Source organism: Sinohyriopsis cumingii, chromosome 3 (assembly GCF_028554795.1).
Source record: "Sinohyriopsis cumingii isolate HCF-2022 chromosome 3, ASM2855479v2, whole genome shotgun sequence".
In the NCBI taxonomy this organism is placed as follows: Eukaryota; Metazoa; Mollusca; class Bivalvia; order Unionida; family Unionidae; genus Sinohyriopsis; species Sinohyriopsis cumingii.
In genome coordinates, this window is record NC_142963.1 from 10,081,567 (window position 1) to 10,096,647 (window position 15,081).

Here is a 15,081-nt window from a genome sequence, read left to right on the forward strand (position 1 = left end):
CTGGATTCCTATGAAAGAAATCAAGGTATATAGAATTAATTATAGAGAATTATAAATATACACCAGACAGAACGGAAAGTGATATCCCTGGATTATATAGAAGAATGCTTGATAATAGTAGGCAGAATTAATATTTTAATACAAATAATACTATTATACAGGTTAGAGAATTTTTAATTCAAACTCTATGGAGATTTGAACCAGGTCCACTGGTAAATGGCACCCATCGCCTTGCCTGCACATACGAGCCCACATTCCCTCACGACTAAGCACACATCACCAAAATGCTATTTAATTGGTGTCATATGCACTCGTGTGTATAGACACTCGAATGATGACCTAGTAATTAATTCTCACCTATCTACACAGTCATTCCAGATTCCTATGAAATAAATCAAGGTATATAGAACTAATTATAGAGAATTATAAATATACACCAGACAGAACGGAAAGTGCTATCCGTGGATGTCTGTTGTATATTTATAATTCTTCTATATAATCCAGGGATAGTGCTATCCTTAACATGTAATTATGTTTATGCCAGTGTGTTGATACGATTCATTTTACCATGGATTTAATTTTATATGTAATCACTGGAATGATAAGTAGTATTGTATTGATATATAGAATGATTGTATAAATGACCCTTGACATTCATTGAAATGAGCGGGATATACATGACTGTGTGACATTTCCTCTGTCTTGTGGTTTGCATCATTGCCAGTTTATCAGGTCAGTAAATATAACTGAATTCCATTTACACACTCCTTATCACCTCTGTTTGTTGTCTGCATGACTCGCCAGTTTATCAGGTTACCCAACATTAGCACTCTATTCCCCTTTAATAACACTCATGGAGTATGTCCTTGTTCCAATTACTGACCCAGCTGTTGCTTGTTTAGAACTTTATAGTGTAAACTTTGAACAACTCACACTTGTTGACTTGTTAACATAACTTAGGTAGCTTGTAGTGTACTTGTCAAAATCAAGTATTTGCCATTCTCCTATTTCTTATTTTTAAACTTAACTTTATTCTTAAATACCAAGGTAACTAGTATTTATATATGGAATAGTGATATATGGGTCTGTCTTCAAACTCTGTTACTTCTAAGATGATATCATAGAATAATTAAGTTTTGAGAAAGCCTGAGATTCAGGATAAATGATGATCTCCTAGTTGGCCTTTTGGCACTTGTGCATTTTTCATCCATGTTCTAACAGCTGACCTGTATTCATCTGAAGGAGAATGTTCTTTGATATACCCATGCCCTTTACAAGGATGTTTTTGTATTCATTATGATAAATGTGTCAGCCAAAAACTAGAATAAAATTTTTCTGCACTTGTGTGCTATCAATACATTTTGAAGTGTTATAAACTTTGGCTTGCGAATGTAGCAAAATGGACTTAAATCAACAAGACTGGAGCATTTCTGGAGAACATGGGTCTAATAAATTAATTTGAATTGCCAGTACATTTTATGTATTTTCATCTGTTTTACCCTTTTATCAAGGGGCCCTGAGTGGCCGAGTGGTCTAAAGCGCTCACCGTCCCGGATCACTGCCATCTCACCTCTGTCTGCGTGGGTTCCATTCCAAGGCTTGGCTAGCGTGGGTAAATGGGAAAGCCTGCCAGTAGCTTCTCGTGGGTCGGTGGTTCTTCCCTGGGTTTTCCAGGGTTCTTCCTCCACCAGTTATAGTGGCCACCATGTTTAGCCTGTCTTGTACTGAAAAATGGCATTAAACCCTAGAACAACAACAACAACCCTTTTATCATCCATGTCCCTCACCCTGAATCTGTTTTTCCAACTTTTCATTGTTCTTCAAGCATAAATTCAAGACATATTTTATCATGCTTCTCATGTCTGAGACATGAAACAAGAATGAGGAAGATATCTGCAGTAAACCAGGTACAACATGCTTCGTCGTGTAACTCATCATTCCCCAGGGATTAAAGGGTTTTGTCAGCATTTACATATCTTCTACATTAATTACTAACACTTTAATTTTGTATTTCACATTTGAATTGATTGTATATTTCAATCCATTCTATTTATAATATATTTCACTTTTAAAAAACTCCAAAAATCAATAAAGACAGGAATTTTGGAAATGAGGTTTTATTGGTAGTCAGTACCATCTCACCAATCTCTGTAAGCCACTGCCAATATGATGCTTAAGTTCGGTTGCTAACTAAAACTTCCTAGTTGTGTCATTTAATCTGTAAATAGAATACTCCAAAAATGTATGAGAGGCTCAAAATAGGGCCGATCATCATGGCACACACCTGCACATGATTGTTTTGGAAGACAGAAAGATTAGGAAAGCAAGAAGTGAATGAAGATCTATTAATTACCTTCAGTCACTTGTATTTCTGCATTAAACAAGTGTTACGGTTTGATACAGATGAAGAAAAGATGATTATAATTTAAAATCGATACATATGTTCAGTTGGAAGTATGAAACCCACAAGCGCCTTTTATGAGCTCAAATCATTGAAGCAGTTTATGTCCCAATGATAATGCTTTATTGACAGCATAAAGGTTAGATAAGGGTGTGCAATTCATTCCAAGGATGTCTGTTTAATTTTAAACCACCCAGTTATTGCTGGTTTGAGCCAGATAGTACAAACTTAGAACAGATGGGACATGTAAGCTGTACAATGCAAGTTAGGCAGATTTGGGAGTAATTGTCAAGCTCAAGAATTTGGCATTCTCAGGTTTCTTATATTAGTCTAAATTCAAACTTTATCACTTTAAAAGGATACTTGAATAATTCTATTTTTCGAATTCCAGGTCAGTGTACATTACAAATAAACCATCTTGAGTTGAATCTTTGGTCACGAGCTACCCATGTATCATTTCTTCCTTGTTGTAATGAAAGACATGTTCAGTTGGATGAGATAATATTGGATTTTACCTCTGTCCTTTACAAGGAAGTTTTGACCCAAATGTAAAAAACGTGTCAGTCCAAGATTAGGACCAGAATAATTTATGATGAAATTGTAAAACCCCAAATCAGTTATTTATGATATTTATCTCTAAATTCTGTCATGTTGTGATTTGTAACCTAGCATGAAATACTATAAGGTGGAAAAGAATTACATGTATTCTATAACATGAGGTTTGATTTGATAGTAAGATAGATTGGTTGATTAATCATATGTCTGGCCTTAACATTTCTATATCGTACCCACATATGTTGACTGCAACTTCTAGCACAGTATGGCCTGTAAAGGAAATGTTTAATTATTGCTAACAAACTAAATATCTTTAACTAAGTTCAAGTCACTGTTAAGTTAATGCTTACAAACTAAACATCTATAACCATGTTCAAGGCGATGTTAAATTAGCACTAAAAAACTAAATACCTTTAACTAAGTTCAAGTTGTTTCTATTTTATGTATCTGAAAAATACATTGGTATTAAAATTTTCCTTCACTCGTGTGTTGTCAATAGAATGCATGGTCATATATCTGGTTTTGTAGAAGCATTTCCGTCCCATACTTAAATGTGACATCAACATCTAACTTATGTTATGGCCTACAAGGAAAGTAAAATTATTACTGAACAACTAAATATCTTTTATCTGACTTCAAGCCCTTACTAATTTTAATAAAAGTCATATATGAAAATGGCATTCAAATATGTCTGTCATATTTAAGTTGCCTTGACTCTAAATAGCATGGGTCACAAGAACTTGAAAGATACCTGCAGTAAACTCTGTACGCCATGCATCATCATGCAACTTGTCATTCCGCAGGGATTAAGGGGTGTTGTCAATATTAATATATCTTACACATTAATAAATAACACTTTAATTATGTATTTCAGATTTCAGTTGATTCTATATTTCAATCCAAACTATTTGTAATATAAGTCACCTTCTGAATTCAAAATCAATTACAGTAAGTAATTTTGGGAATGAGGTTTTATTGGTAGTCAACCCCCTTCTCACCGATCTTTGTAGAACACTGCCAATATGACACTCATGTTCGGTTTCTAACTAAAACGTCCTAGTTGTGTCATTAATCTGTAGATAGAATACTTAGAAAATTTATGAGAGGCACAAGACAGGGTAGGTCATCATGGTATGCACCTGCACATGACTGCATCAGAAGTTAAAACAGTTGGAAAGAAAGACGTATAGAAAGATCAAATATATATCTTCCATTACTTGTATTTCTATATTTTACAAATGATATAAGCTGATACACATTAATAAAAGATGATTATTATACTCTCTGTGTTCAGCCTGTGCCTGTTATGAGCTCAAATCATTGAAGTACTTTTTTCTCCTTGTGCTAATGCTTTGTTGACAGCACAAAGGTTAGATGAGAGGGTGCGGTTCATTCTTAGGATGTCTGTGTTTTGATTGAAACCATACAGTTAATCCTGGATTGAACCTTTTGGCACATGTATTTTTTTTCTTCCTTGTCATATTATAAGACTTATCAGATTTTACCTCTGCCTTTACAAGGAAGTTTTGATTAGAATATCAAAACCTGCCAGCCCAAATTTAGGACCAGAATAGTTAACGATGAAATTGTAAACACGAATCACTTACTTAAAACATCTTACTTAATTTAAAGTTCACCTTATTGTAATTTTGTAAAACATATAAAATGCTACAAGGAATTACAATTATGTTATGTGGTTTGGGTGACGTAGATAGATTGGTTAATCATATATCTGGCCTGATATAAGTATTTCCATCCTATACACAGTATACACATATATTGATTCCAGTCTTTTGCATGTGTTACAGTCTTTACCATGAAAATAAAACAGAAGTAATACGCAACTAAATCTTTTTAATAATTTCAATGTAGTAAATTGAATTTTAAAATAAATATATAATGAATAAATAAGTAAATGAAAATAGAGCAGGTCAAAAGAACACATGGCTGTAATAAATTCATTTGAAATGCAGCTCATTTCCTGCATCTGTATCTCTTGTTCCTTATCTTTCATTTCCCACCTCTCTCCTTGTTTCTGTCTTTCAAATGTATGTCTTATTCTTCAGAATTTAAATTACATACATATTTTATCATGTCTGTCACATTTAAATGTATCCTGGTCTGACCCTCAGTAGACTGGATCATACAAATGAGGGAATCTGCAGTAAGCTAGGAACATCAACCATAGCCATGTAACTTGATGGGTGAACTTGGCTGTAACATGCATAGTAATGTAGCCTAATGGCTAAACTTGGTACAGCATGTAACTTGATGGGTAAACTGGGAACATCATGTATAGCCATGTAAGGGGCTGTCCATTTAGTATGTACACATGGAGGGGGGTAACCCAAATGCATACACTTGCGTATGGGAGTGTCTACTGATAATATATGTAAGCATAGAAAATGGGTGGGTGAAACATCAATAATTTGTCAAATAAGTAACCTGTTAGACTGGGTTCAGTTGGCGTTTAAATTTTAGAGGACACAAGACAAACTGTTTAAAGTTATGCAGCTTATTTCTTTGATGCAGCCAGACAGAAATACTAACACCCCACAAAATCACAGATGATGTCAAAATGTCATATGAACCAAAGAGGAGTAATGAATAAGACATCTGAATGTACTTCACAGTATTTCACTAAATTCTTCTGAGGTTTGTTAAAGAAAAATCTGTATTTTTCATTATGTAAAACTAGAATCTTACCTATGTGCTCATTTCATATGAAATTTAGGGAACTCGTTGAATAATTTCAATCTTTTGCTTGCCAAAGCTCAAACACAAAAGACAGATATGTTTTTGTTTAATAACTTTAACTTGAAATGATCACTAATGTAAGATTCTCAGTATATCACAAAATTATTAGAGAAAAATGTCTAAAATATATCTGTAGAAATTGACTAGTGGTGTAGATCTTTATATATTACAGTAGACAGATCAGTAGCTACAGCAGCTAGTTTTACTTTATTACTGGGGATTTTATAATTTCTTACAAAAGTACAACATATTTCCCATCATTAATATGTCCATTAACTGTTTATTGAACATGAGTGTCTAAAATTACTCTGGTAGTAGCTACTTTTTAAAACTACAGAAGTATCCCAGGAATAATTTATACTTTCTTTCAAATGTAATATACTTGCTATTAATTATGTTTCCCATTGAAAAGACCATATGAATATGAAAATATTTTCCAAACATATTTTCTGCTTGATTACAATAACACCAGTTGTATTACTTAGTATTTTAGATTATGAATTTGATGAAACTCTAATTTCTAAAGTGTCATGTTTGCCAAATGATACCATTCAACCCATAATGCATCTTTTGTTGCAATAAGGTCTCATTTTTCAAAAAGCCAGTGGGCTTGAAAAAAACATTTTATCCTCCATAACTGTGAGTTTGAAATATCTACACTGTTCACAAGTTTATAACATTTCCACACTGCAGAATTACAATTACTGTTTTTCCATATTATTTTCCAAAATTGTCATATATAGGCTCGTACCATGATGCCCTACCCTATTTTTAGTCACCATCTTTCTATTGACAGATTAAATGATATTACTAGGAACATTTAGTTAGTAACCAAACTTAAATATCACACTGGCAGTCATGGACAGACATCATTGACTTGAAGGTTGACTACAAATTTTTTTATTATTTTGAACAAGTATGGAGTATAATTGATTTTGCATTTTTTTAAACAAAACATATATTACAAACAATTGAAATAAACTGATTTGACCAAGTAAACTACTTTGAAATGGAGAAGGAAAGGGACACTTCCTAAAAATTTAGGGCAGATTAATACTGAAATACTGACAATACTGTGTCTTGGATCATTAAGCTACATGCATCATGCAAATAGTCTATGGACTCTACCCATCAAGCAACACTACTATGTATCATGTACCAGGTTTATCAATCAAGCTACATGACTATGCACGTTATACCAAGTCTACCAATCAAGCTCCATGACTATACATGATGTACCAAGTTTACCCATCAAACTACATGACTATGCAATATGTATCTTATCTACCTATCAAGCTACGTAACTATGCATGTTATACCTAGTTTACCCATCAAGCTACATGACTATGCATAATATATCTAGTCTATCAATCAAGCTACATGACTATGCATGTTATACCATGTCTACCAATCAGGCTACATGAATATGCATGATGTACCAAGTTTACCCATTAAGCTGCATGACTATGCATGATGCACCAAGTTTACCCATCAAGTTAAATGACTATGTATGATGTACCAAGCTTACACATTAGGCTATATGACTATGCATGAACTACCAAGTTTAGCCATTAGGCTGCATGACTATCCATGATTCACCTAGTCTACCCATTAGGGCTACATGGATATGCATGATGTTTCAAGTTTATCATCAAGTTACATAGATATGCATGCTGTACCCAGCTTACCCAACAAGTTACTTGTCTATGTATGCTGTACCAAGTTTAGCCATTAGGCTACATGACTATGCAAGATGTACCAAGTTTACCCCTCAAGCTACATGACTTTGCATGTTATACCTAGTCTACCAATCAAGCTCCATGACTATGCATGATGTACCAAATTTACTAATCAAGCTACATGATGCATCTAGTCTACCCATCAAGCTACATGACTCTGCATGATGCACCAAGTTTACCCATCAAGTTACATGACTTAGTTATGCTGTACCACATTTACCCATCAAGCTACATAACTATGCATGAACTAACAAGTTTATCCATCAAGTTAGGGGCCATCCATTTAGTACTTACGCACAAATCTGGCAAAGATTGACCCCTTCCCCCATCACTGTACATGTGCATACTTTTATACACACACCCCACTTGCATATGTACACTTGATGCGCCCCCCCTCCCCCGAATTCTATAGAACGGCCTATATTTACTCCACAGAGAAACCATAAAGGATTAATAATATTAATGTGTTTAATAAAACAGATGGTCCACCGATGATGAATGTCTGGCTGCATCAAAGAAATAAGCTGCATAACTTTAAACAGTTTGTCTTGTGTCCTCTAAAATTTAAACGCCAACTGAACCCAGTCTAACAGGTTACTTATTTGACAAATTATTGATGTTTCACCCACCCATTTTCTATGCTTACATACATTATCAGTAGACACTCCCATACGCAAGTGTATGCATTTGGGTTACCCCCCTCCATGTGTACATACTAAATGGACAGCCCCTTACATGGCTATACATGATGTTCCCAGTTTACCCATCAAGTTACATGCTGTACCAAGTTTAGCCATTAGGCTACATTACTATGCATGTTACAGCCAAGTTCACCCATCAAGTTACATGGCTATGGTTGATGTTCCTAGCTTACTGCAGATTCCCTCATTTGTATGATCCAGTCTACTGAGGGTCAGACCAGGATACATTTAAATGTGACAGACATGATAAAATATGTATGTAATTTAAATTCTGAAGAATAAGACATACATTTGAAAGACAGAAACAAGGAGAGAGGTGGGAAATGAAAGATAAGGAACAAGAGATACAGATGCAGGAAATGAGCTGCATTTCAAATGAATTTATTACAGCCATGTGTTCTTTTGACCTGCTCTATTTTCATTTACTTATTTATTCATTATATATTTATTTTAAAATTCAATTTACTACATTGAAATTATTAAAAAGATTTAGTTGCGTATTACTTCTGTTTTATTTTCATGGTAAAGACTGTAACACATGCAAAAGACTGGAATCAATATATGTGTATACTGTGTATAGGATGGAAATACTTATATCAGGCCAGATATATGATTAACCAATCTATCTACGTCACCCAAACCACATAACATAATTGTAATTCCTTGTAGCATTTTATATGTTTTACAAAATTACAATAAGGTGAACTTTAAATTAAGTAAGATGTTTTAAGTAAGTGATTCGTGTTTACAATTTCATCGTTAACTATTCTGGTCCTAAATTTGGGCTGGCAGGTTTTGATATTCTAATCAAAACTTCCTTGTAAAGGCAGAGGTAAAATCTGATAAGTCTTATAATATGACAAGGAAGAAAAAAAATACATGTGCCAAAAGGTTCAATCCAGGATTAACTGTATGGTTTCAATCAAAACACAGACATCCTAAGAATGAACCGCACCCTCTCATCTAACCTTTGTGCTGTCAACAAAGCATTAGCACAAGGAGAAAAAGTACTTCAATGATTTGAGCTCATAACAGGCACAGGCTGAACACAGAGAGTATAATAATCATCTTTTATTAATGTGTATCAGCTTATATCATTTGTAAAATATAGAAATACAAGTAATGGAAGATATATATTTGATCTTTCTATACGTCTTTCTTTCCAACTGTTTTAACTTCTGATGCAGTCATGTGCAGGTGCATACCATGATGACCTACCCTGTCTTGTGCCTCTCATAAATTTTCTAAGTATTCTATCTACAGATTAATGACACAACTAGGACGTTTTAGTTAGAAACCGAACATGAGTGTCATATTGGCAGTGTTCTACAAAGATCGGTGAGAAGGGGGTTGACTACCAATAAAACCTCATTCCCAAAATTACTTACTGTAATTGATTTTGAATTCAGAAGGTGACTTATATTACAAATAGTTTGGATTGAAATATAGAATCAACTGAAATCTGAAATACATAATTAAAGTGTTATTTATTAATGTGTAAGATATATTAATATTGACAACACCCCTTAATCCCTGCAGAATGACAAGTTGCATGATGATGCATGGTGTACAGAGTTTACTGCAGGTATCTTTCAAGTTCTTGTGACCCATGCTATTTAGAGTCAAGGCAACTTAAATATGACAGACATATTTGAATGCCATTTTCATATATGACTTTTATTAAAATTAGTAAGGGCTTGAAGTCAGATAAAAGATATTTAGTTGTTCAGTAATAATTTTACTTTCCTTGTAGGCCATAACATAAGTTAGATGTTGATGTCACATTTAAGTATGGGACGGAAATGCTTCTACAAAACCAGATATATGACCATGCATTCTATTGACAACACACGAGTGAAGGAAAATTTTAATACCAATGTATTTTTCAGATACATAAAATAGAAACAACTTGAACTTAGTTAAAGGTATTTAGTTTTTTAGTGCTAATTTAACATCGCCTTGAACATGGTTATAGATGTTTAGTTTGTAAGCATTAACTTAACAGTGACTTGAACTTAGTTAAAGATATTTAGTTTGTTAGCAATAATTAAACATTTCCTTTACAGGCCATACTGTGCTAGAAGTTGCAGTCAACATATGTGGGTACGATATAGAAATGTTAAGGCCAGACATATGATTAATCAACCAATCTATCCTACTATCAAATCAAACCTCATGTTATAGAATACATGTAATTCTTTTCCACCTTATAGTATTTCATGCTAGGTTACAAATCACAACATGACAGAATTTAGAGATAAATATCATAAATAACTGATTTGGGGTTTTACAATTTCATCATAAATTATTCTGGTCCTAATCTTGGACTGACACGTTTTTTACATTTGGGTCAAAACTTCCTTGTAAAGGACAGAGGTAAAATCCAATATTATCTCATCCAACTGAACATGTCTTTCATTACAACAAGGAAGAAATAATACATGGGTAGCTCGTGACCAAAGATTCAACTCAAGATGGTTTATTTGTAATGTACACTGACCTGGAATTCGAAAAATAGAATTATTCAAGTATCCTTTTAAAGTGATAAAGTTTGAATTTAGACTAATATAAGAAACCTGAGAATGCCAAATTCTTGAGCTTGACAATTACTCCCAAATCTGCCTAACTTGCATTGTACAGCTTACATGTCCCATCTGTTCTAAGTTTGTACTATCTGGCTCAAACCAGCAATAACTGGGTGGTTTAAAATTAAACAGACATCCTTGGAATGAATTGCACACCCTTATCTAACCTTTATGCTGTCAATAAAGCATTATCATTGGGACATAAACTGCTTCAATGATTTGAGCTCATAAAAGGCGCTTGTGGGTTTCATACTTCCAACTGAACATATGTATCGATTTTAAATTATAATCATCTTTTCTTCATCTGTATCAAACCGTAACACTTGTTTAATGCAGAAATACAAGTGACTGAAGGTAATTAATAGATCTTCATTCACTTCTTGCTTTCCTAATCTTTCTGTCTTCCAAAACAATCATGTGCAGGTGTGTGCCATGATGATCGGCCCTATTTTGAGCCTCTCATACATTTTTGGAGTATTCTATTTACAGATTAAATGACACAACTAGGAAGTTTTAGTTAGCAACCGAACTTAAGCATCATATTGGCAGTGGCTTACAGAGATTGGTGAGATGGTACTGACTACCAATAAAACCTCATTTCCAAAATTCCTGTCTTTATTGATTTTTGGAGTTTTTTAAAAGTGAAATATATTATAAATAGAATGGATTGAAATATACAATCAATTCAAATGTGAAATACAAAATTAAAGTGTTAGCAATTAATGTAGAAGATATGTAAATGCTGACAAAACCCTTTAATCCCTGGGGAATGATGAGTTACACGACGAAGCATGTTGTACCTGGTTTACTGCAGATATCTTCCTCATTCTTGTTTCATGTCTCAGACATGAGAAGCATGATAAAATATGTCTTGAATTTATGCTTGAAGAACAATGAAAAGTTGGAAAAACAGATTCAGGGTGAGGGACATGGATGATAAAAGGGTTGTTGTTGTTGTTCTAGGGTTTAATGCCATTTTTCAGTACAAGACAGGCTAAACATGGTGGCCACTATAACTGGTGGAGGAAGAACCCTGGAAAACCCAGGGAAGAACCACCGACCCACGAGAAGCTACTGGCAGGCTTTCCCATTTACCCACGCTAGCCAAGCCTTGGAATGGAACCCACGCAGACAGAGGTGAGATGGCAGTGATCCGGGACGGTGAGCGCTTTAGACCACTCGGCCACTCAGGGCCCCTTGATAAAAGGGTAAAACAGATGAAAATACATAAAATGTACTGGCAATTCAAATTAATTTATTAGACCCATGTTCTCCAGAAATGCTCCAGTCTTGTTGATTTAAGTCCATTTTGCTACATTCGCAAGCCAAAGTTTATAACACTTCAAAATGTATTGATAGCACACAAGTGCAGAAAAATTTTATTCTAGTTTTTGGCTGACACATTTATCATAATGAATACAAAAACATCCTTGTAAAGGGCATGGGTATATCAAAGAACATTCTCCTTCAGATGAATACAGGTCAGCTGTTAGAACATGGATGAAAAATGCACAAGTGCCAAAAGGCCAACTAGGAGATCATCATTTATCCTGAATCTCAGGCTTTCTCAAAACTTAATTATTCTATGATATCATCTTAGAAGTAACAGAGTTTGAAGACAGACCCATATATCACTATTCCATATATAAATACTAGTTACCTTGGTATTTAAGAATAAAGTTAAGTTTAAAAATAAGAAATAGGAGAATGGCAAATACTTGATTTTGACAAGTACACTACAAGCTACCTAAGTTATGTTAACAAGTCAACAAGTGTGAGTTGTTCAAAGTTTACACTATAAAGTTCTAAACAAGCAACAGCTGGGTCAGTAATTGGAACAAGGACATACTCCATGAGTGTTATTAAAGGGGAATAGAGTGCTAATGTTGGGTAACCTGATAAACTGGCGAGTCATGCAGACAACAAACAGAGGTGATAAGGAGTGTGTAAATGGAATTCAGTTATATTTACTGACCTGATAAACTGGCAATGATGCAAACCACAAGACAGAGGAAATGTCACACAGTCATGTATATCCCGCTCATTTCAATGAATGTCAAGGGTCATTTATACAATCATTCTATATATCAATACAATACTACTTATCATTCCAGTGATTACATATAAAATTAAATCCATGGTAAAATGAATCGTATCAACACACTGGCATAAACATAATTACATGTTAAGGATAGCACTATCCCTGGATTATATAGAAGAATTATAAATATACAACAGACATCCACGGATAGCACTTTCCGTTCTGTCTGGTGTATATTTATAATTCTCTATAATTAGTTCTATATACCTTGATTTATTTCATAGGAATCTGGAATGACTGTGTAGATAGGTGAGAATTAATTACTAGGTCATCATTCGAGTGTCTATACACACGAGTGCATATGACACCAATTAAATAGCATTTTGGTGATGTGTGCTTAGTCGTGAGGGAATGTGGGCTCGTATGTGCAGGCAAGGCGATGGGTGCCATTTACCAGTGGACCTGGTTCAAATCTCCATAGAGTTTGAATTAAAAATTCTCTAACCTGTATAATAGTATTATTTGTATTAAAATATTAATTCTGCCTACTATTATCAAGCATTCTTCTATATAATCCAGGGATATCACTTTCCGTTCTGTCTGGTGTATATTTATAATTCTCTATAATTAATTCTATATACCTTGATTTCTTTCATAGGAATCCAGAATGACTGTGTAGATAGATGAGAATTAATTACCAGTTTGTCATGCGAGTGTGTCTGCTGCAGACGAATGCATATAACACCGATTAAGTAGCACCATTTTTTGGTGAAGTGTGCTTAGTCAGGAGGGAATGTGGGCTCGTGTGCTGGCAAGGCGATGGGTGCCGTTTACCTGTGAAGCTGGGTTTGAATCTCCGTAGAGTATGAGTTAAATATTCTCTAACCTGCATGATAATATTATTTGTATTAATTTATACATATAATTTTATTTGAACTACGTCCTCTATTCCTCAGTATCCATTCAACATCGGATTTAACCAAAACGTTATTTTTAAGTTGAAGAATAAGTATTATGTAAAATGTTTATAATAAGCATATTTTGAATGTTAATAAAAATTGTTATAGTCATGCCTACTGTATTCATACTTAAAAGTGCATGTTTGGATGGAGATACATGCAATGTATTTTAGCTATATGACTTTAAAAAAGCACACTGTATTTAATTTAAACTAATAGGATTAATGAGTTTAAAGCCTTGTAAATCAGAAATATGCTTAATAAACTACCATTTAATTTCTTTTTCTTTCTGTAAGTTCTGTAAAAAATGGCAGTCAAACAGATTTTTTAAATTATTTGAAACAACCCCCTGTAATGTGTACATTTAGCAAAGGAGCACGAACTTCATACCATACTGTTCATCCTAACTGGATTGTTACCAATTAAACATTACTCTAACTATTCACAGACAACGCACAAAAGCATTAATGTTGAGAAGTAGACCATTCATTCCAACCCAATTGACACAACCAAGAACACATATGGTTCCATGCATAACATGAGTGCATTTATTTTTAGAAAAAGTCTTTTTTTTTAAATATAACCCCTCAATTTCTAGCTTCATTACAACAATCCATTGATACAAATGTATGGTTTCATTATTTGCCCACTTACTTGAGGTAACGTCTTCATTAGTTAAATAGTATTTGCTTCAATGCTTTTTATGCGTTATCACAAAAATGGATGTCATAAAACAACCCTGACCTTACAAATTTGCAGCACTTTTGAATTCCACAACATAGCACTGTCCAATATGTTGGTGACCTACATTATTAAGCTAAATCTTCTATCACATAGTATTTAGAATTTGCATTCTATTAATTGTACATCTGCCTTAATCTATTTGTGGAATTATTTATGAAAACAGACAGATTAATGAAGTAGCATTTCCTATACACAGCGATGTCCGCCATTATACGTTCACATACAGTTTCAAGCTGATTTTGTAAGGAAAACAATGCAAACACAGCAGTTAAAATCTTCGTGTCTGAAATTTAAATTAGAAAGTATTCTTCACCAATTATATTCTTAAAACACAAATTGCTATTTATATACTGATGTATAGAAACTGAATTCATTATGTTTTCATCATCACATGGTAGGCCTAACTTGAAAAAATTAGGCAGTGATATTTTGCTCATGAAAGGGTTAATGGTCAGTTAGCTATTAAAACACATGCCTGTGAATTTGCAAGAGTTTGTTTGTCTACACATTTGGTATCCACACCATATACATTTCGCCTTGGGCTATAACACTACACTGTCTGAACTTCCTGGCTACAGTGAGGTGACATTTCAAAAGTC